The sequence below is a fragment of the Lepisosteus oculatus genome, unplaced genomic scaffold, assembly GCF_040954835.1.
Source record: "Lepisosteus oculatus isolate fLepOcu1 unplaced genomic scaffold, fLepOcu1.hap2 HAP2_SCAFFOLD_138, whole genome shotgun sequence".
NCBI classification, from domain to species: domain Eukaryota; kingdom Metazoa; phylum Chordata; class Actinopteri; order Semionotiformes; family Lepisosteidae; genus Lepisosteus; species Lepisosteus oculatus.
The window spans coordinates 67,624-90,507 of NW_027167687.1; the positions used below are offsets into that span (position 1 = coordinate 67,624).

The following is a 22,884-nucleotide window of genomic DNA, read 5'->3' on the forward strand; positions in this document are numbered from 1 at the left end:
TGAAGTTGGATCCATTTCTAAGAATGGTGACTCACATATCCTCATGCTCAACTTTGGCTCAACCACACAAACTATGAAGTTAATCATCTGCTTTTGCTCCAAGATTTATGTTACTAGGCTCTCTCCTGGGGATCCTCGTGTTCAAACTTTGCCCTTATTGTGGATGATCCATGACAGAATTCAGGGAATTCAGAATTCTGATACCTCAGCTCAGATTCTGACTGGGCAGACTGTCATTGCCTGGTGTGAATGTGTGCATATCTGTTTTTGTGCATGTTCTGTGGCCTGTTGTACAGTACATCACAAATGAAAGGGAAATGGAAAACTAAAATAAGACTCAAGTGTTTTATCTTTCATTAACAGTGTTTCATTAGTATCTGTGCTAGATCCTGTCATCCACTGCTTACCATGACAGGCTCTAGCACAGGATAGCAGCTAATACATTTAACAATCTCACTGCACAATGTTGTATATTCAAGGGCTGATCTTCTGTACTTTTTCTTTCACTTTTCATTTCCTAGAAACTCAGTCCTGCCAGGAATAATCTGAGAACAAAATCAATCTGAGTGAAAATCTAAGCAGAGGAAGATTGTTTTACAGAGTTAACAAGGTCTAATTCAAGGTCATCAGCACTAACAACATTCTCTCTGGAGACAGGCGATAAGAAAATTGAAAGTGTGTATTGTTACACAACAGCAGAGACTATGAGTTATGCTATCATGAGAGTGGTGATGGATTTTTTTCATTGCTTAGTTTTACAGGTTCTGTACATTTGAACATTCAAAGTGACTAAAGTAAAGGAGTTTTCCCTTTTTACCACATAATTCCCAAAGATCAACACTAATAGAAAGCCTAATTCCAGCCAAGATTCAATTACTGTCTCTCAGGCATCCCAGCAGTGGATTTCATGACTTCAGACAGCCATCTTTATCAGTGGAGAACTCAATGCTCTGAGGTTTACTGGCAGAGTCTCACACTGGGTAATACGTTGGTAAATAATGTCCTATGGAATTCTACTATTGATACATTCTACTATGGAACTGCGATGTGTCCTGAAAAAATCTTCTATGATAGTGGTACAGTCCATCACACCCCACCTACAGCCTTTAAAAGAGAAAAAAACAAATTCTGATATTATGGTGGAAAAAGAGCCCTGGAATCTTTGTAGAAGGACAAAAGACGGAAAGAACGGGCAGTGTATCCATGGCGAAGAGAAGGGAAATATTGGAGAGAGCTTTTTTCATACACTTTTTATCATTGTTTTTCCAGCCCAACAATGATCAACAAATATGGGCAGGCGTCCTGTGCCAAATCCAATCTACCTTTCTTCCAAGCATACAGGAATGTCAGTGAATTAAATATTGACATATGAAAATTCCCAAAAATATGCAATCACACATATGCAGTTTGAGCAAACATAAGACAATACCCAAGTACCACAAACTACCAGGCATCATTAGCAGTTCAGGTGGGGAGCTGTGTCAGCATGCGTAGGCTGCAAAGGAACAAGTAATAGGTCTATTCCATGCTTAAAAGAGAAGAAAGAAAACACAACATTTCAGCCGTGGAGCCCTCACACCTGAAGAAGGCTCCACGGCCGAAACGTTGTGTTTTCTTTCTTCTCTTTTCATCCAGTGTCATTAGCCAGTTCCTGTCAAAATAAAATAGAAATGGATAACATTCTAGAGAGAGTTTGAAATACCAAGGTACAATTTAAACCATATTTCTTCCACTACAACCACAATATTTTGGAGAGATCGCTGAGCCTAACTGTTCTGGCATGCCCGTTAGCCTCCGTCCTGCTTCAGCAATGAATGCAACGGGGCACATTCTGAGGGAGATGCGGTCAATCAGGTTGCAGGAAAACCACGCTATGCTTTTTTTTGAGATCCTGAAAAGGACAGAGGGGCCATGTATATGTGTGCAGCTGGATATGTAATTGCAGGTGGCGTTGCAAATTCTGCTGAAGCCCCACTGCCTGGTGTGGACGGTAGCTGTGCATGTTGCAGCAGAATTGTGCATGTGAGATCAAGGGGGCATGTCATGTGTTTGAGCACTTCACTCCCTTCCGGAAGCACGTGATTCCCTGAGTCCCAAAAATTTGTAAGTTCTTTGGATGACCTGTGGACCGATCTTTCACGATGAAGAATTCCTTAAGAAGAATAGATCTCGGCCCACCATCCCAATGCCTCCATCTCAAAACAGCAACCTCCCACTGCCCTTAGTCTGCAAGGCAGTCCTTTCAAGTGCGATGATGACGCCGGGACCTTCGTTGCCTATTGTACGAGCTGAACTTTTGTGCTCATCAATTCAACGCTCTTTCCATCAACTCATCTTGTCTTTGACGCTTCGTGTTTTGTGCTCCTTTGACTATCGGCATATCGGGTGACTGCAAACACTGAAGTTCTTGCTTACGGAGTGTGGAACAGTGTTTTCAAGTGATCGCTGTTCTGTCATGTTGACGCCGAGTGAATCTTTCTTTGGCAACATGGGCAGGCTGACAGCAGCGCGAGCTAAAGTAATGGCAAATTTCTTGACTTATTTCTGAATGTGAATGTTCTTTAGAAAAGGGATGCGGCGTTGCTTCTCCCCCGTGTAAAGGTCACGCATTCCAGATGTGGTTATGAGCGAAAAGTTGCCGCAAGTGTTTGAAAAGAGCAAGAGAGGAAGCAGCCCTGCCCCGTGTGAGGATCAAACTCAGGACCTTCAGACGATGAAACTGACGCGCTACCAACTACGCCAACGAGGCCAGCTGCAGTACACAGCCGGAAAGTTTGCCTCATATGGATTTCAGTCGCCCGTTCCCTAATCTTTAGACGCCCTCTGCTGGATGTTGCATTTGCCTTTTGATCTCACCGATACTTTTTTGGTCTGTTTCTGTTGCGAGTCCGTTTTTCAGATCTCACCTAGCACAAGTCTCTCTGGCTGAAGTGGCCTCTCTGCTTCAGCATCGTGCCCTCACTCAGCCATTAAAAACGTCACTCGGACTTCTGACATGCTGACATGAAATGTCAAGAGAGAGTGGCAGAGACGCTTAAGGCAGAGAGAAGATGAAGAGGGGGCGTGGCTGCGAAATGATTGACAGCTGCAATCAGCTTTAGATGGGGAAGTGTACTACTAGTAGCAGTGTAGAGCTCTCTGTGGTGGAGTTCACGCGCATGTTCTATGGGCCAGTGGCGTAATGGATAACGCGTCTGACTTCGGATCAGAAGATTGTAGGTTCGAGTCCTACCTGGCTTGCGAGGCTTTTAAACCTCTCAGGTTCCTCGGTAACAGGTTGCCGTCATGTATATGAACTATAGAAAAGCATTTGCCACAACCCGTAAATTAGCACGCAAGTGTGGGCTAGTGAACACAGAACTGTATGGAGATCATCTCCAGTTCCGAGCTCAATTGCAATGAAAAAACATGCAGAACAGAACTGGAGAGCAGCTGAATTTGTGCTCAGTAGGGTGGGGAGGACTCAGCATTCCTATTGTTCTAATTGGCATGAACTGCAGGGGATCTGAATCAGAACATGTCAGTTAGTTCGATCATTGCGTCAATATGTAGGCCACGTTAATACAGAATTATTACTTTGTCTGTCTCGTCTTTGTATATAGCTGAATGTCCCTGACAATTTCATGTTAGTTTTTAAGAACGACATTGGTGCTAATATATACATATATAGCATATAAGGAACACGTAAAAGTTTAGTCCATGCTGAAAAGATAAGAAAACCACCACAACGTTTCATCTTGGAATAAATCTTTACTTGTTGTTTTGCAGCCTACCCATTCTGACCTAACTCCTCCCTTGAAATTCCCTAACAGATAAGGGTACGTAACGGCTCATGCGATGCTCAGTTGCAATTTGTCCCAAAACAAACAAGAACAGCAGCTGAGGGTTTGAGTTTGAACATGCACTGTATTAAAGCAGCTTTTATTTCCATTGATAAATGCTAGATATTCCTACAGAGATTCTCCAGGTGAGTAAGCGATTCCTGTTTCTGTTTCTATTTCTGTTTCATATATATATACAGTATATATATATATGTTACATGTGTCTCTGCAATAGTATAAATGTGTTATACGCTATCAGGGGCTGCTTTTTTGTGCACCTCATCTACATCAAGGGTTTTTTTTTTCATTTATGTTTGTGGACCTTCACCATTTGAGGAAGTGAGTTAGATAATAAAGTTACAGGTATGGTGAGCAATGACTGACAAAGGCACGTACTGCGTATTCCTTACAGAAGTGTAAGCAATTTGTTCTTAAAAACACCGGCTAAAGTCCAAAAGTAATTTGCAATCTTATTACTTAAACAGAATTAACATCAATAAACTGTAAGGTGCTGGTACATGCGAGTAGATTTGATCTTCTATTAAACAAAAATGCAATTACAGCTCTAAAAAGGTCAACCTAGATTTCTGTAAAAGATCTGTTCAGGTCATCGCTGTTCCTCTGACCTTGTGAGTCTTTGGAATTTTAAAAGTGTATTTTGCTTGCCTTTCATGTGGTCTGTGTACAAGTCACTGTGGCGTATGCGGTCCTACACAGCCTTGCTATAGACGTGACGAGCCTCCGCTATGTTGCAATGGAGAACAGGTTCAGTACGGAGCTGCCGAGAAAATTCAGCTGGAAAGCTCGTTGCAGAAAAGCATCGGTATCTGTGTCCAGCGGCAAAGCGTCCTTCGTGGGTTCTGAAGAATCGATTTCACAGGCTGCGGGTCCAGGCGATTTAGAGTGTTAAAGGTCCCAGCGAAAACGAAACGAGGCTGGTCCTTTTACACGCACGCACGCAACCAAATGCAAAAGACGCTGTAGTCGGCAGGATTTGAACCTGCGCGGGGAGACCCCAACGGATTTCAAGTCCGTCACCTTAACCACTCGGCCACGACTACAGCGAGTGCCACGGCCGCTGCCTTCTTGCTACAATCGAACAGGGAGTGCGAGGCGGCGGCGGCAGCAGAGGCAACTTTTTTCAAGATCGCTCTCCGTTTAAGGAACCTTTTACGCCATACGTGCAAGCACACACACACACACCTCAGAGGACTTAAGGGTGGCTTCAAGTTGGAATGATAAAGTCTCCCCGTTCAGACATGAAAACAGAACGTTCTTAGACAGAAAGCAATCAACAACGGAGACATGTGGACGACGATTTTAGTCACTGCACTTTGAATAGCATTTTTGCTCCAGTTACAGGAGATGCACCAATGGCCCTTGACCTACACTCTACCAATGCCTTGAACATTCAAACAAAACAGCCCTCAAGTCCTGTGGTTTAATATAACGCTGTTACGTGTCGAGGCAGTATTTGACTCTGTCCTACCGTTGAGACACGGGGCGTATATGGAAACGAACACATGCTACGGATCGTCTCTAATCGGTCCCTACAGTTGGAAGGCTCCTTGAAGCGTGCACCCCCATCATTCATCTTTGCGCATCTGTGAAAGGTAGACTCTTGAGCAATGTTTGAGCCAGCTCTAAGGCAACTAGTGCTATTGGACAGACACCTCTGGAAGATCCTAAGAGTCTCTTAACACCACTTCCAGCAGCAAGCTTAATTGTTCGCTGGAGGTCTCCCACCCAGGTACTGACCAGGCAAAGAATCACCAGTACATTGAATGAGGAAGTTAATCCTGAAATCCAATTACATATCTCAAGGTAAGACAAATCCATAAGAACATGTCTTAGTATTACTTCGTTTACATTAGTATGGCACTGAGTTGGAGCTCCTCTTTAAGCTGTGGTTTAGTTTTGCATTCATGTGTTTCTAGAGCAGTTATTTATGGGGGTGGGTGGGTCTTTCACAGAGGCTCAGGACAAATCCCCCACCTGAAAGTCTAATGTGTGTGTTCAGACAGTCACAGGTCAAGAGCCAGGCAGGAGGACAATGGACAGAAGAGCCAACGAACTAAAAATAAAAGAACAGATATGAAAAAGCCACCATCTTTTTCTTTTTGACATTTTCTGACTTTCATGCAAGCCAGGACAAAGTTGCTCATAGCTACTTGTGGATTCAAATACTCTATCGAGTGCTTTGATGAGTTTTTGCAATTTGATTGTCGTCCTGTCAGCCTGTTTCTGTTTTTTTTTTTCAATCTAGGGATGGAAAGTATGAGGGAAATGATGGAGCAATCAATAACCGCTCCGGAAAAATGGCAGAAAGAAATGGTCCGTCACTAAGGACATTTGTGAAGCAGAGGAGTGACATCACCACAAAGGCGACACATTCTGCTGATGGTTTTGGTGAATAATGATTGAGGCGCGTTAAGAGAAAGGCAGCTGTGTCAGCATGCGTAGGCTGCAAAGGATCAAGCAAAGGTTTACTCCATGCTGAAAAGAGAAGAAAAGAAGCACAACGTTTCGACTGTGGAGCCTTCTGCGCCATCTTCTTTAGCGGTGATGATGTTCACATTGGAAAAAATGAGACATGCGTCCCTGGGTGGGCTTGAACCCCCAACCTTTCGGTTAACAGCCGAACGCGCTAACCGATTGCGCCACAGAGACTGACGGCCTCTTGTACTCCCTACATTTGCAGGTTTATGGTCAAAGAAAACAATCACTTGCGCTTCTTGCAGCCGGCAATCTTTTTCCACTGACAACCAAGAAATGGATTTCATCTTTCACAAGCTGTATGGATTTCTTCAAAAACAAGTTATTCCAGAAAGGAAATGAATTCTTGCATTAAACTGAACCAAGCTGTACATGTTTGTCTGAAATGAGACATTCGGCACAACAAGACACGGAGAGAGGCACCGCTGGTATTCAGACCCAGGATCGTCTGCTGACTAGGCGGGCACTTTAAGCCACTAGGGAACAGCGCCAGCGGAGCACCGCGCTTTTACAGACACTTGGACACATCTGCGTTCGGTGTGCACTTAACCTGCTCTCTAAGCCCGTTGCCTCCGTCCCATTTAATAGCAGAACTGACGCCAAGAGAAATGATGAGAAATGGCATTTATCGGGCACTTTTCATGTCCAAGGAGCTCAATGCCCTTGACACCACCCCAAGGCGACAGAGCTGTGCATTCTTTGGCGACACCATTTTTTCTTTTGTTTAATTTCTATACTTATTGATAGAATAAAAACGATATGTCATGTACTGTAAGGGAAATGTCTCTTTTCATGGGGAAAGCTAGCACCAGCAAATGTTGTGTTTAGAAGAAGTGATTTAACATGACACGTGACCTAATTTACCGGAGCAAAAGCTCACCCAGCAAGCCCTGCTTTACTTCTACAGGAGAGAAGTACTGTAGAGTCTGCAAGATGTTCAGCTGGGTAGCTACGTCAGCATGCCTCGGCTGCAAAGGAACAAGTAATAGGTTTATTGCATGCTGAAAAGAGAAGAACGGAAACACAGCGTTTCGACTGTGAGGTCTTCTCACACCTGAAGAAGTCTCACACCTGTAAAAGGCTCCATGGTTTTCTTTCTTCTCTTTTCAACATGGAATACACTTATTGTCTGCAAGATGTGACAATTTCATGGTGTTTTGGAAGAAAACCTTTTTTCTTTGAATTCAAAATCAATCGGAATTTCAGCACGACACATCAACACTTTTTCAATTTTAAGGAGATGATATTTTAAACCTGATAAAAATAGTAGGAAACACAAGTTTCTTGCTGTGAAAATTTAGATGGGGAAGTGTACTACTGGTAGCAGTGTAGAGCTCTCTGTGGTGGAGTGCAAGCGCATGTTCTATGGGCCAGTGGCGTAATGGATAACATGTCTGACTTCGGACCAGAAGATTGTAGGTTCGAGTCCTGCCTGGCTCGTGAGGCTTTTAAACCTCTCAGGTTCCTCGGTAACAGGTTGCCGTCATGTATATGAACTATAGAAAAGCATCTGCCACAACCCGTAAATTAGCACGCAAGTGCGGGCTAGTTAACACAGAACTGTATGGAGATCATCTCCAGCTCCGAGCTCAATTGCAATGAAAAAACATGCAGAACAGAACTGGAGAGCAGCTGAATTTGTGCTCAGTAGGGTGGGGAGGACTCAGCATTGCTATTGTTCTAATTGGCATGAACTGCAGGGGATCTGAATCAGAACACGTCAGTTAGTTCGATCATTGCGTCAATATGTAGGCCACGTTAATATAGAATTATTACTTTGTCTGTCTCGTCTTTGTATATAGCTGAATGTCCCTGACAATTTCATGTTGCCTGCGATGTGTCCCCTCTCCCCACAGCAGTGGCAGATGATCAGCCGTCGTCGCTCCCCCAACATCGTCGCGCTGGGCGTCTCCTCCTCCCCATCTGATTCCCCGTGCGCCCCTCCGTTGGTGCCCACCGGTCTCCTCGAATACGGCAACAGTGTGCTCAGCCAGAGCCAGGGCCTGCTCCAAGGGGACCAGTGCGGCCAGCATCACGTGGCACTGCACCTCAGTCGGCGCCGGGGCCAGGAAAGCCTGGAGCGCTATTTCCCGGTGGGCCTCCTCCGGAAGAGTAGGGTAACCCTGGCGGGCTAAGTAGGCCACGTCTGCGGCTGTTACCTTCACTGTTACCTGGATACCTCTTTATCTAGAACTCACTCTTCCCCCTGCCTGTCTGGCTTCTTTTAATCCTTCTGTGCCCGGATTGCAGCGGGTAAGATATTTTTCCAAGAAAAAAAGAGAAATTAAAAAAAGAGAAATTTCACCAGAGCCCCTGCTCATGTCTAATTTTTAGTTTAGAAGGATTCAAGCAGGATTTTGGATGAAAGGCAGCGACCTTAATCAAGCCCAAATCATAATTGAACCCGTTCAGAGCCTACATTACATTTTAGTGTTTCATTCTGAGCAGAATGCCCTCACACCTGAAGAAGGCTTGCGTTTTCTTCTCTTTTAAGCATGTGTACAATGCTGTAATACAATTTAAAATAATTAAAAGTTTAAAAAGTATCAACTAAACTCCATTAATATCGAGTGTCTTTTATACAGCTTTTATACAGCTTTTAAGTATAGATTACACTTTTCTAAAATGTATTTAAAAAATAAAAACGATTACTAATCTAATCTTTCCACGTTTGATCCCAAAATCCCAAGAAAAATTAATCTAAACTAGGAGAAAGCTATGCTGAAAGTTTATTAATATACTTAGAAGACAAAGATAACAATTTATGTTGCATTTGTCTGATTGTGAATCAAAAAATACATTTAATTAACTGCTCTCAGTGACAGCTGACAATCCTCCATACACTCAAGTGAAAAATTAGTAATGCCAATGTAAACGTGGTATTTACAATTTGTTGATAATAGAAATGTTAAGTTCTCTAAAGCTTTTTGAGGCAGCAAAAGATTTGAACACCCTATATTGTAATGAGCTGCTGAGCTGAGAATGGGTTATGTTCCTGCTGTCAGAGGGGGTGGAAAGTGCCCGCGGTTATTTAATTAGTATTACAATTCACACTGATTCCCTTGAAAAGGTATGGACATAAGAATATTCGTGCGTGGTCAAAAAATGGCATTAAGCACTTAAAATTAATATGGTTAATAAGAGTAAACTGGAACATGCTGTACAAGATCGGCTAAACTGGGATCTATCGCTTACGCCTGAAATTGGAGCTGCTGTCGCAGTGAATAGCGACTAATAAGTCTGTCTTTCTGTGGGGGGAAGGGAATCTGATCTGATCTGCAAACCTCCAACAGAGCTGTTCAACTGGTTTTTGTCGGGCACATCAAGTGTCAGGTGTAAGCGATAAATATATTTAGCTGAAAAGCTGTACAACGCAAGACATTTCAGTACTCTAGGTTTCGTGAAAAAGCACATTGTGCTGCTGTAATACAGTTTAAAATAATTAAAAGTCTAAACAGTATCAGCTTAGGTATGGGTTGTATTTTTAAAAAAGTCAAAAACCGCACTCAAAATGCAATTTAGCGCTTTCTGGCAAGAGGAGACACCCAAATTAATAATGTAACATGCTACTGTTTGTGCATGGATATAGTTATAATGCTATTTCCTTAGACACGTGATTCCATGTTTTATTTTGAATCCCCGGCGGAACCGGGCATCCATAAGAATCAAGTACTGTAACAGGTTTATTCTATGCTGAAAAAAAAAGAAGAAAGAAAACACATTCCATAAGAATCAGCGCCTTTATATAGCGCCTTTAAAGGTGGCTTCTCAAAACGCTTTACAGGATAAAAACAACAATAACAACAACAACAACAACAATATTGTGTTTCATTGCACTTTGACAGATTGTCTTTAAATCAACTGTTGATTTAAAGTTTGACAGTAAATGTTTATATTGTAACGCATACAGCCTCCATTTCTTATTAAAAATGTAGCCTAAGAGGGGGGGTCTGCTCTCACAATCCTCCATATACTCAAGTGAAAAATTAATAATGCCAATGTAAACATCGTATTTACAATTTGTTGATAATAAAAATGTTAAGTTTTTTAAAGCTTTGTGATAGTTTACCCAGTTTACCCATTGTTATTAAAAATGACTTGGATTCGAACATGTTGTGATATTTAGAAATATAAAAGTCAATTAATTGTCAATTTCCATATTTATGTCTTTATTTAGCGGTTTCATTAGTGACAAAGGCTAAACTTTCTTGGAAAAATGTCTTTGCTGTCTTGCTGATACATTAAGCTTTCTAACCTCAGCCACAAAGTCATGTGACTGATTTTTCGCCCTGTTTCGTTGGTTAAACGCAATGATCACAAGCACCACCATGGTAACTGGGACATGTAGTTTTTAATTCAGATTGAATTATAACTGTACGTACTGTAGCGGCGAGGCTTATTAATAAGACAGAATTAAGTGTTGCTGTGCTTTCCCAAATGAGGCCCCATCTCCCTCTTCATCTCTGTGGTGCAGTCACAGAGAAGCTATTCATGCAGACTGATTTAAAGATGTTTTCTTTTGATAAGGTACAGCTCCCAAATGGGGATGCACTTAGCTAAGCCTGGCTATCATGATCAATGGTCATCCATTGGCGCCTAAAGGTCTGCAAGATTCCAAGAGAGAGCCTCATCCAAGTGGTCTACAACCCCAAGGTCAGCATCACCAGAGCACCGTCGCAAGCTGAACAGCAAAGCCTGGCATAGAGCCAGAGAGCGCGGATTAGACAGCAACAAGCCTGCAACTGCTTCTTTGTGCCCGCAGGAGATCTGAATCCCCAGAGATTGGATGAGTATTCAACTTCACTGCATGACAGCTCGAGAATTCAATTGTTATCCCAACCATTTGATATCAATTTAATTCCTAAGAGTTATGTACTTGTTTTGAGTATCTAGTGTAGAAGTTATAACCAAGTTCATTTACGAAACGGTCTAAATGAATGATATACTGAACGTATGTCCTCTTGATATATGTAACTCTTTGTAACTGACTGAATATATACCTTTTGTATTCTGATAACCCTCTCGATAAGATCTGTTAGGTTTACATGCATATTCTATGTATTAATAAATGTATCCTCATGTATTAGTACCTGTGTGTGTGCGTTGTTTGAGTTATATCGCAAGGTTGGATTCTAAAGCCATTAAAAGAATCATTTTGTGATTTACTGCTACAATGAATAATTGTCCCAGTAAATCCCAAATCCTACAGAACTAGTGCCTTCAGAGAGCACACTACAGATGTTACCTATTTATCGTTGAACAGGATGTATGTGATGTGGCGACTAGGTTCAATTTTGTATCCTCTTTAAAAGATTAAGGACTGGGGTGAGTGTGATTTACCACCCTTTCAGCTAAGAACCCGACGTGCGGACCGTTTAAGCTGCATAGACTCGGTCGTTTAACTCTTCTCCATTAGCAGGGTTAAGGTTAAAGAAAAAAACATTGCTGACTTCTTTTTTTTTTTGCCAGCCGCGAGCGCAGATTAGCAAGATTTGTATTTCATGTTTTGCAAGTTGCATCCATTTTAAGAAAAACAAGTCGCGTTAAAGACAGGAAATGAATGCTTGCATTTAATTAAGTCTAGCCGTAGGCGGTTGTCCATAATGACCCGTTCTGTTCGAGAAGACGGAACAAAAAAGGCACCACTGGGATTCAGACCCAGGGTCTCCTGTTTACTAGACAAGTGCTTTAACCAACTAAGCCACAGCACCCCGGGAGCACTGTCCTTTTGCAGCCACTTGGACACACCACTCAGACACATCTGCATTGCAACTTGCTCCGCCTGCTCGCGGAGCAAGTTGCCACCTTTACATACAATAGCAACATCGACACCAAGAGAAAGGATGACAAATGGCTTTTATCTGGAACTTTTCATGTCCAAGGAGCTCAATGTGCTTTCTGTGTACAACAGGGCCACTGAACTGCACACTGGCCACTGAACCACAGCAGTGGCTTGCTGGCTTGACATCTCCCAAGGAAAATGTTGAAATCGCATGTGGAACAGGAAAAGGACCCTCGAGTACGAGGGAAAAAAAAGAAAAAGATCATCTGGAGTGCACCAAGCCATGTCCGGACAGCCTAGCTTCCACGACGAGGTGGCCGAGTGGTTAAGGAGATGGAATGCTGATCCATTGTGCTCTGCACGCATTGGTTCGAATCCCTTTCTCGTCGCTCTCCATGTTTGACGTTGGCCATCCTGTTGTTTGCTCCGGTTCTAGAGCCGTACATTTTCTAGCGGTGGCTGAACATGGTATAATAGGCTAACGTTGGTATCGAGCAGTGACAGTATTTACGTGCCGCTGCTGCCAAGTGGCTCTGGGTTGAGACCGCGTTTTCACTTACTTGCAACGCAAACGGAGAAAGCGATTTTTGACAGTCTCTCGAGAGACTGCGCTAGGTGTTTAGGGATAGACTTTGTCAGTTCCCCCTGGGATGATGGCCTCTCAAATAGTTTGTGATTCCCCTAGACGTTTATACAGTAGAAGCCTGCTTCGTGGCTTAAATCCAAGCTAAGGAAACAAGTTAGAGGTCTGATGCAGAACTGCGAATTCGATGAACGGGAACACTACAGTACATTGCACTGTATGTGTGAGGAAAGCTGCCCCCTTCAGTCCCTTGTCGACCGAACAGAGGACTGTAAAGGATACTGCCAAGAAACTTAAGGATGCTGGTTGGAATCCAGCTCCAAAGAAGCCCCTTTGGGTGTTATGTCATCAAAAAGTAAGAACAGCGAATCTCCCTTTGATCAAAAGTGCAACAGAGCTGTTTTCCGTGGAGCAGGTTTCAGACCCGTAGACCTGTTTTATTTGTAGGGCAGGGCGCATTCCCAAACGCGAATCTCCTGTTTTAGAAGTGCTTTGGGTGGTGTAGCGGCGATGCTTATTAATAAGAAAGAATTAAGTGTTTCTGAGCTTTCCCAAATTAGGCCTTATCTCTCTGTTCATCTCTGTGGTGCAGCCACAGAGAAACTATTCATGCAGGCTGATTTAAGGTTTCCCTTGATAAGGGACAGCTCCCAAAGGGGGATGCACTTAGCTAAGCCTGGCTATCATGATCAATGGTCATCCATTGGTGCCTATCTGTCTAGGGAGTGCCAGATGGACATCTGGACTGCATTCCTAAGTGTCAGGAGTAAGTGACTCATATCTCACCTTGATCAACCAATCAGGGACTGGTAGGGCCGAGTAACCCACGTGGGACTCTGATGCCCATGGAACTTTCAGCCAATCAACGAGCTGAAGTTCCTCCAGGTAAAAACAGGCAACACAGAGAGCCTGAGAGATTCAGTGGGAATTCAGTAGAGAATTCTGTGGAGTTTTCTAAAGGGAATTCAAAGGAGAATTCCAGGGCAGGACAGCCCAGGAGCAGAAGGCTCTCAAGGGCAGGACATTCTCACAGCGCGCCTCCTGACCATCCTGAGACTCAGCCCGGACAACCACGGAACGGCCAGTGTGTCCGAGTGCCAGAACTTTCCTTTGTTCTAAGGGTCTAGAGCGGAGGTTGCCAGAGAATAACCAGAGGATCCACCCGAGGTTAGCACCAGCAGCGGGCCTCGTGAACAGGTCGGAACTGTGGACAGTTGAATCACTATTCAGAACTAGCTCTTCATCAGGAACGAACCGGTCTTCTTCTTGACTTGCTGGGACCCACAGTCATCTTTTCTCCTGTGCACAAACTTTGCTAGTTAAAGCCAACACTAACTAGCCGGTCAGTGAGCATCAGCAGCGCACCGTCGCAACCCGCACAGCACAGCCTGGCACCTAGACAGAGAGCGTGGATTGGACAACAACAAGCCTGCAACTGTTTCTTTGTGCCCGCAGGAGATCTGAATCCCCAGAGATTGGATGAGTATTCAACTTCACTGCATTACTGCTCGAGAATTCAATTGTTATCCCAACCAGTTGATATCAATTTAATTCCTAAGAGTTATGTACTTGTTTTCAGTATCTAATGTAGAAGTTATAACCAGGTTCATTTATGAAATGGTCTAAATGAATGATATACTGAACGTATGTCCTCTTGATATGTGTAACACTTTGTAACTGACTGAATATATACCTTTTGTATTCTGATAACCCTCTTGATAAGATCTGTTCGTTTTACATGCATATTCTATGTATTGTAACGCCCTCGCCTGGTGGTGAGGAGGAAGCGCCCCCAGGCACTCGTAGTACCGCTGGGCATGCTGGGAGTGGTAGCCGGAGTGCGGCCTAAGCGAGAGAAGCTCGCCCCACACCCAAAGTCTGTCAAGGCCCTGTGCATCCTGTGGGAGGCCTTGGAGGTAAAGGACGGGGTGCTGTGCCGGGGGTGGCGGGTACCCTCCAGTGGCGAGGTACGGTGGCAGCTGATGTTGCCTTGGTCGCTCCGCGGGGCGGTGCTCCGAGCAGTGCATGGCCAGCCGGGCGTGGGGCACTTCGGCGGTAAAAATACCCTGCAGCGCCTCCGAGGCCATTTTTATTGGGGTCTTTGCCACCAGGACGTGGAGCGGTACTGCCGAACGTGTGCAGTGTGCGTGGCGCAGAAGGGTCCCCCCGAGCGGTCTCGGGCCCCCCTCCAACAACACCAGGCGGGGGCTCCTATGGAGCGGGTGTGGGTGGACGTTTTGGGCCCGTTTCCGCGCACCGAGGCCGGGAACCTCTACGTCTTGGTGGCCATGGATTATTTTATGAAGTGGCTGGAGGCCTTCGCCCTACCGGACTAGAGTGCCCCCATGGTGGCCGATGCACTGCTGGAGGGGATGTTTGCCAGGCTGGGGGTGCCGGAGGAGTTACATAGTGACCAGGGGCGTAACGTCGAGTCCCAGGTCTTCGCCAGAGTGTGCCAGCGCCTGGGGATCACAAGACGCGGACCACACCGCTGCATCCCCAGAGCAACGGGTTGGTGGAGCGGTTTAATCGTACCCTCACCACCCAGCTGGCCACCCTGGTGTCCCGGCACCAACGGGACTGGGACCGCCACCTCCCCCTTGCGCTCTGGGCGTATCGGACCGCGGTCCAGGAATCCACCGGGTGCACCCCGGCCTCGCTCATGCTGGGCCGGGAAATGTGAACCCCGGTGGACCTGGTCTCCGGCCCGCTGCCCGGAGACGGGTCGGCACCGCTGGCTGGACCGGACTACGAGTGGGACCTGCGGCAGCGGATGCAGCAGGTGCACAGCTTTGCACGGACCCACTTGACACAGGCGGGGGTCCGGTAGAAGCGGCACTACGACCTGCGCTGCAGGGGGCCTGCCTTCCAGCCCGGGGACTCGGTTTGGGTGTACAACCCGTGCCGCCGCAAATGCCTCAGCCCTAAGCTGGCGCTGTCATGGGAGGGGCCCGCTGAGGTACTCTGGGTGGTGGGCGAGGTCTGCTACCATGTCCGGTTGCAAACACGGGGGAGAGTGGTGGTCCTGCACCGAGACCGCCTGGCCCCCTACCGACCCGGGAGGAGGAGCCGTGTGGGGAGGCTCTAGAGGACCAGCCGGGGCTGGAGCCGGCCGATAGTGGGGCATCCGTGGGTCGCCAGCCGTCACCGTGGCGCAGCGGCTGCTCACGCAGGGTTCCACAGCAGTTAGCCGAGTACGAGTACAGCCTGAGGGGGGTTTTCGACGTCGGCGAGACGCCAGACGCTTCAGGTTTTTAAGGAGTAAGAGTGCAGGGGGTCTAAACCTGCAATCCAGTGTGTTGAAGTATTTCACAACACTACCCCTAGCACATCTGGAAATAAATCCTCATAATGATTATTGCCCTGGGCATGTACCAAAAAATCACTGAGCATATATATATATATCACTGTGTTGAAGCTAGAGACACAGAATAAGTGCAAACACATCCTAAATACAGTGTTCCTGCACCTTTGACCTCATCCAGAATGTATCATTTTTTGAAAGGGATTGCTGTCAGAATGCACAACTGAATCCCAAACAGAATCTCTAGTCAAATATGATCATTTGTGAAACAGGCAAATGAGTCTCTCAGGTGCCCATTGCTCATTTTCAGACACAATTATGCAATACTTTCACATGCAATACACATGAACATGCAATACTTTTCAGCTGCATTTTGACATCCGGACGGGGAGACTTTATCATTTGAACGTGAAGCCAGCCTTAAACCCTCTGAGGCGTGTCTGTCTGCCGGCACGTATTTTGTCAAAGGTATTTATTTTTTTTAACGGAGAGCGACTTTGAAAAGGTTTCCGCAGCCACGTCGCACGCCGTGTTAGATTAAAGGAGGAATGCGGCGATGGCAAACTTGCTGTAGTCGTGGCCGAGTGGTTAAGGCGATGGACTCGAAATCCATTGGGGACTCCCCGCGCAGGTTCGAATCCTGCCGACTACGGCATCTGCCGTACGTCTCCTTGTGCCTGCGCGGCAAAGGCGAAGTGCTGCTTCTCCTTTCCTGGTACTATAAAAACGCTGAATTGCTTGGCCCCGCTGCCATGGAAATGAGTTCTTCAGATAACCACACATCTTGCGTTCGCACCTCTGGTGTTCTACTTATGCCTTTGAAAACCTAAAGAATAAAACTGAAAGAACCGACACAATATGTAGGTGCTCGTAAAGCACGCATTAAAGAACTGTTAACAGCAAGGGTTTCAGTGGGTTAACTGAGGAGAAGGCGTGATCGCTAATTGTTGACTTTTTATTTGGTGTTAGAAACACTCTTACTGTGCATGACGTGCAACAAATGTAGCCACAGAAATTGCATCACGCTTTCATGTATGCTATTGCAGACACCAACGTTGCCTAGATATAAAACCGAAATAGCCGTGGGTTTGCTTGCTGGTCTGAAGGATCTCTCTTCGAATCTCTATCATTTGTCAATTGAAGTAAAAGGTGCTGCAATCTGATACGTTCAGAATCAAACCCGCAGCTGTTGTTCGACTTTATTTCTTGACTAATTACAACTGAGTGTCGCATGAGCAGTTACGTAAACTTGTCTGATATATTTGAACACAAATGCCGTTCTTCAATTAAAACTAACAGTACATTGTCAGGGACATTCAGTTCTATACAAACAAGAGACAGACGAGAATATTTAGTATATAATAGACAGAAAGAGGTTCGAATCCTGCCGACTACGTTGTCCACCTCCTGTCTTTGTGTTTCGGCGCAAGCAAAGAAGCGCGCCTGTTTGGTGTTCCTGGTGGTTTTAAAACGCCCAATCGCTTGTACCCGCTGCCTTGGAAATAAGTTCTTCAGCGTCCGCGAATGGCATTTTGCAGCTGGAAGCAGATGTCGACGCGTTTTGCACAGAGCACCAAAAAAGCGTCTTTTTTGAAGGCCCAGGCACTGAGCATTGGTGGTTCAGTGGTAGAATTCTCGCCTGCCACGCGGGAGGCTCGGGTTTGATTCCCGGCCAATGCAGTGGCTTTTGCAGCGAGCGTCTCCATCACTTGCATCCCCTTGCAACTCGCAACTGAAAACCCACTGAAGCTAAGCAGGTGTGAGCCAGGTCAGTACCCGGATGAGGGTGAGCTACAGGGAAAAACAAACCTTCCAGCTGGAAGCGGTGTTAATGGTGCCGGCGGGGGGGCGCTCACCCTGAGGTCTGTGTGGGTCCCAATGCCCCAGTATAGTGACGGAGATGCTGTGTTGTAAAAGGGCGCTGTCTTTTGGATGAGATGTAAAACCGAGGTCACAGCGCTCTGTGGTCATTAAAAATGACCACCAAAACCTTTGACAAAAGCTCTTGGTAATTGATGGTCTTCAATAATGCTTCTCCTTTAGGTACATTTTAAATCAGCTGAAAAATGCTGTGAAATGGGGGGGCACTTCAGGCCAGTGTAGGATTTGGGTTACAAGAACCATGAAACTGCGCGAGAAAGCCCGTACACTGAATTACACGGCTTTCTATTCAAAGGAGGACAAAAGAAATTCCCTGAGTTCGATTTCTTGCAGCACAGAGAGAAGCACTGTTATGAGGCTGGTTAGCTCAGTTGGTTAGAGCGTGGTGCTAATAACGCCAAGGTCATGGGTTTGAGCCTCGTACGGGCCAGGTCCTTTTCTCCTCTCTTACCGAAGCTGTTAGGTTCCTTTCCGTGGTGAGGGGTTGTCATGCAACGCTGCCACATAGTGCCGACAGACAAGAGTGTTGCAGGAGAAGAGAAAAGTGTTTGAAGATTTAAGAGTGTCTTAGGTGGAGCCAAAATCAAGTGTCACAAATGCAAGTGGGAGGATTTCCAATGTTTAATATGGTAAAAATAAGCGGAAGTTATCTGCCGGTCCGGCACAGTCTGCCATGCTTTTGTCATATACTGTAAAGTGGTGTCGAACTGGGTGTCGAACTGGAGCCTCACCATTTGCATATGTGAGGCTCCAGTTATACATCGAGTGTCACATTAAATGACGAAAATGAAGAGTTAAAGCAGCTGGAGAGGTTTTCTTACAACTTTTGAGCTGACAGTTTTGGAAAATGTTTCCTTCACGCTGCACTGTACAACATAGGCAGCCAAGAGTCTCCAAAACAATACAGAATTGACAGATAGGAGAAAATTCCCACTCGTCCTGAAGTTCCCAAAATCCAGCACTGAGCGTAAACAAAGTGTCTAAGTAGCGTGGGAATGCTAACCCTAACCCTAGCTGGAGTTTGAGCAATCCAGCACTGAGCTTAAAAAGATGAGTCAAAGTAACGTCTAATCGGATTAGTTTCCTTAGAGCTGGTTCTGAGTTTGCTCAAGAGTTTACCTTTCACAGATGCGCAAAGAAGAATGTTGGGGGTGCACGCTTCAAGGTGCCTTACAGCTGTAGGGAGTGATTCGAAACGATTCGTGGCGTGTGCTCGTTCCCATATACCGTACGCCCCGGGGTGCAGTGCTAGGATGACGTACAATACCGCTTGGGCTCGTAACGGCGTTATATGCAAGTGCGGGACGTGAGGGTTTTCGTTTGTTCGTTTTGTTTTGCTCTGCTTTGCTTTGTTTTGCTTTCCATCGCGTTGGTAAGAGCGTAAATAAAAAGGCGATTCCTGCGTCTACCACTAATGTAAGAGCTATTTCAAGTGCGACGTGGTGCGGCTTTTCAAATGCTTGTGGGCATTTCTCTGTTGTTGATTCTTTTTTTGTGTGTAACAAAGTGGCATTTTCATGTCCGGACGGGGAGACTTTATCATTCCGACATGAAGCCACCCTTAAGTCCTCTGAGGCGTGTCTGTCTGCAAGGCTTGTATTTTGGAAATGTTTTTTTGAAAGGGAGAACGACTGAAATAGGCTTCCGCCGGCGCCTCGCGATCCAGGTAAGATTGTAGCAAGAACGCAGCGGCAGTGGGGCTTGCTGTAGTCGTGGCTGAGTGGTTAAGGCGATGGACTAGAAATCCATTGGGGTCTCCCAGCACAGGTTCCAATCCTGCCGACTACGTTGTCCGCCTTCAGTCGGTGTGTTTCGGCAGAAGCAAAGAAGCGCGCCTCTTTGCTGTTCCTGGTGGTTTTAAAACGCCCAATCGCTTGTACCCGCTGCCTTGGAAATAAGTTCTTCAGTGTCCGCGAATGGCATTTTGCAGATGTCGACGCGTTTTGCACAGAGCACCAAAAAAGCGTCTTTTTTGAAGGCCCAGGCACTGAGCATTGGTGGTTCAGTGGTAGAATTCTCGCCTGCCACGCGGGAGGCTCGGGTTCGATTCCCGGCCAATACAGCGGCTTTTGCAGCGAGCGGCTCCATCACTTGCATCCCCTTGCAACTCGCAACTGAAAACCCACTGAAGCTAAGCAGGTGTGAGCCAGGTCAGTACCCGGATAAGGGTGAGCTACAGGGAAAAACAAAGCTTCCAGCTGGAAGCGGTGTTAATGGTGCCGGCGGGAGGGCATTCACCCTGAGGTCTGTGCGGGTCCCAATGCCCCAGCATAGTGACAGAGAAATAAACATGTTTGGGCAACTTTGGTCACCCCCAATTAACTTCTGGGGCAGGAAAAGCACACTTTTCAAAACTTGTTTTTCAGCTCGAAATAAACGTGTTTTTTCAAACCTTGGAATCCCAATGTAACTGCCTGGCTCATTAGAGCCCACTGAGTCAGCCCTTAACCCCACTGTGCAGAAGTTGTCAAAACGGGTTTTTCAGCAGAAATAAACACGTTTGGGCAACTTTGGTCACCCCCATTTAACTTCTGGGGCAGGAAAAGCACACTTTTCAAAACGTGTTTTTCAGCTCGCTGTGACCTCTGTTTTACATCTCATCCAAAAGACAGCGCCCTTTTGCAACACAGCGTCTCTGTCACTATCATAAGTGACTGCCATCATAAGAATATGAGTCCAATATTTTAGAATATAGTCAGAATGACTTCTAACCTTACCTGTGGTGTCTTTAATCCCTATTGCTCAATGCATGGTGTACGTACTGCATAGATGTGTCTTGAGAATGAGGAATGGGCCCCTGAGACGGTCATTTACCTGTTTCACAAATGATCGTATTTTACTAGAGATTCTGTTTGGGATTCAGATGTGCATTCGGACAGCAATCCCTTTCAAGAAATGATACGTTCTGGATGAGGTCAAAGGTGCTGGAACACTGTATTTAGGATGTGTTTGCAGTGATTGTGTGTCTCCTGCTTCAACGCAGTGATATATAGATGTGCTCCTGTAATTTATTGGTACAAGCCCAGGGCAGTAAGCAGTCTGAGGATTTATTTCCAGACGGCATAGAGCAGTGAAGCAGTGAAGTAGTGCAACACACTGGATCATTATATTATTAGAATCTATTCTACTTAAATTATTACATTATACACAATTTGAGTTCATTTTAAAAAGTAAAAGGTAATGAAAGGAATGCATTTTCATAAGAAAGATAATACCGATATGCATGTGATAATCTTCCTTATATCATGTAGTGTGTCATTTGGACACTTTATGGGCTTGAAATACAAAGAAAATCATGTTCTATGGTACAAGATAAATACAAAACATAAGCTTTTATTTTAATTAGATTTGTTTATAAAGCATAAGCAATCATTTATTACATTAATATATGTGAAAATGACATTTTAGCATCATAATATTACATAAAGGTCTCTAGCATCAACACAGTGATATATATATATGCTCAGTGATTTATTGGTACATGCCCAGGTCAATAATCAGAATGAGGATTTATTTCCAGACGGGCTACAGGTAGTGTTGTGAAATACTTCAACACACTGGATAAAAACCAAAGAAATGAAGATATGTAGCAATCACATTGTAACAGGGGTGACAGTGACAGTGACTTAATGCTTATACTAGTGGACTTTTGGTACCTTTAGGGTACGGAGCGAGCCGCAGGGAAGGCTCGCTCCGTGCGCACACGTCCTTTCGATGCCAGTCCAACAAGTGCTCCGCATTAGCTGCGTCGGGGCCCCGGCGTGTCGCACCTCACCTCACCTCGCACTGCCCCCTCCTTGAATGTCTGCCGCTGGGCATGCCCTGCTCTCCTCCGCCTTATCTTATCGCGTGTGAGCACCGACAATGGCCACAATGCCGGGGAATGGCACCTGTAAAGTGTTAATTAGGGCACAGGAACAGCCCGTCTCGTCTCGGGGGGGGCGGCTTCAGAGACAATACAGCAAACACAGCGGGGCGGGGGAAGAAGACGACACCACACATGCGGGTACATTCAGCTCCGGCGGGAACGAGACATTTGTCGGTCTTTTCAAGTGCCGAGAGCCGAGCAATCCTTCACTTGTATCGTTTCTCCCCGGTGACTAGATCTGGCCCTGCGACTCTCGACTGGGCTCACCCCCGGGGCAGCCCAGCAGGTGTGAGCCTGGCCGGCACCCGGATGGGAGATTCCACCCCGGAAAAGCTCCGGTTGCTGCTGCTCCTGCAAGAGGTGTGACTGGGACCAGTAGGGAGCGTTCACCCTGCGGGCTGTGTGGCTCTCTTACGCCCCAGCCTCCTGATGGCGACACTCTGCTGCACAAACAGGCGCCGTCCTTCAGGGGAGGCGTCAAACCGAGGTCCCGACCCTCCTTGGCCATTAGGAAACCCCAGGGCGTCTCTCAAAAAGAGACGCCGGGGGTGTCCCTCTGGTGTTAGTGCTCCCCTTTACCCATCAGTCGGGGTCTCCTCCTAATCCCCGTCTCACCTGTAACAATCAATGACGAGGCCCCCCTGTCCGTGAGATTTAGTACTCGCGCAAGAGACCGGGGGAAGAGCGCGAACGCGGTCCCCCGCCCCCCACAAAGTGCGCGCTCCGGGTTCCCTCTCGGGGCCCTGCAACACAGCGGAAGGGCAGCGAGAAGGAGCCTCTTGCTCTGACGGCGCAAGGCCACAAGAGGGCGGAGGCGCCGCGCGCCCGGCCGACGTGTTGGACCGGTGCGCTTTACGTGCTGAAATAAACACGCGAAAGCCCCGAAATGTTTCCAGAGTGCTGTGCACTGGAGGTTTTTGTCTGGTGAAGACTTGCCTGGTGCTCCTCCGTGCAGATTGTTTGTCCTCCTCCAGTGCGGGACGAGCCAACACAAGGGAGCGCATTCCCCAACATCCAGGCACGCAATGCGATTTGGAAAGCAGCTCCTTTCCAAAGAGTTGCACACGAACGATCCTTCAGTCCCGCTCGGGGGGCACGGAGCCCCCGCCACACACAGCTTCAAGTAGCGAGTCAGGCGCCAGGGCTTTC

The 22,884-nt window shown here is 46.2% G+C and overlaps 5 non-coding genes across 5 annotated transcripts; 3 read left to right on the forward strand and 2 right to left on the reverse strand.

The window, feature by feature from the left end:
• Positions 1 to 3,167: 3,167 nt before the first annotated feature.
• trnar-ucg (transfer RNA arginine (anticodon UCG)) lies at positions 3,168 to 3,240 on the forward strand. Its single transcript has one exon. It is a non-coding gene; the product is annotated as a tRNA-Arg (tRNA).
• Positions 3,241 to 4,800: 1,560 nt separating this feature from the next.
• trnas-uga (transfer RNA serine (anticodon UGA)) lies at positions 4,801 to 4,882 on the reverse strand. Its single transcript has one exon. It is a non-coding gene; the product is annotated as a tRNA-Ser (tRNA).
• A 1,535-nt stretch (positions 4,883 to 6,417) lies between these two features.
• On the reverse strand, positions 6,418 to 6,491 carry trnan-guu (transfer RNA asparagine (anticodon GUU)). Its single transcript has one exon. It is a non-coding gene; the product is annotated as a tRNA-Asn (tRNA).
• A 10,065-nt stretch (positions 6,492 to 16,556) lies between these two features.
• trnas-cga (transfer RNA serine (anticodon CGA)) lies at positions 16,557 to 16,638 on the forward strand. The gene has a single exon. It is a non-coding gene; the product is annotated as a tRNA-Ser (tRNA).
• Positions 16,639 to 19,858: 3,220 nt separating this feature from the next.
• Positions 19,859 to 19,929, forward strand: trnag-gcc (transfer RNA glycine (anticodon GCC)). Its single transcript has one exon. It is a non-coding gene; the product is annotated as a tRNA-Gly (tRNA).
• Positions 19,930 to 22,884: the final 2,955 nt, after the last annotated feature.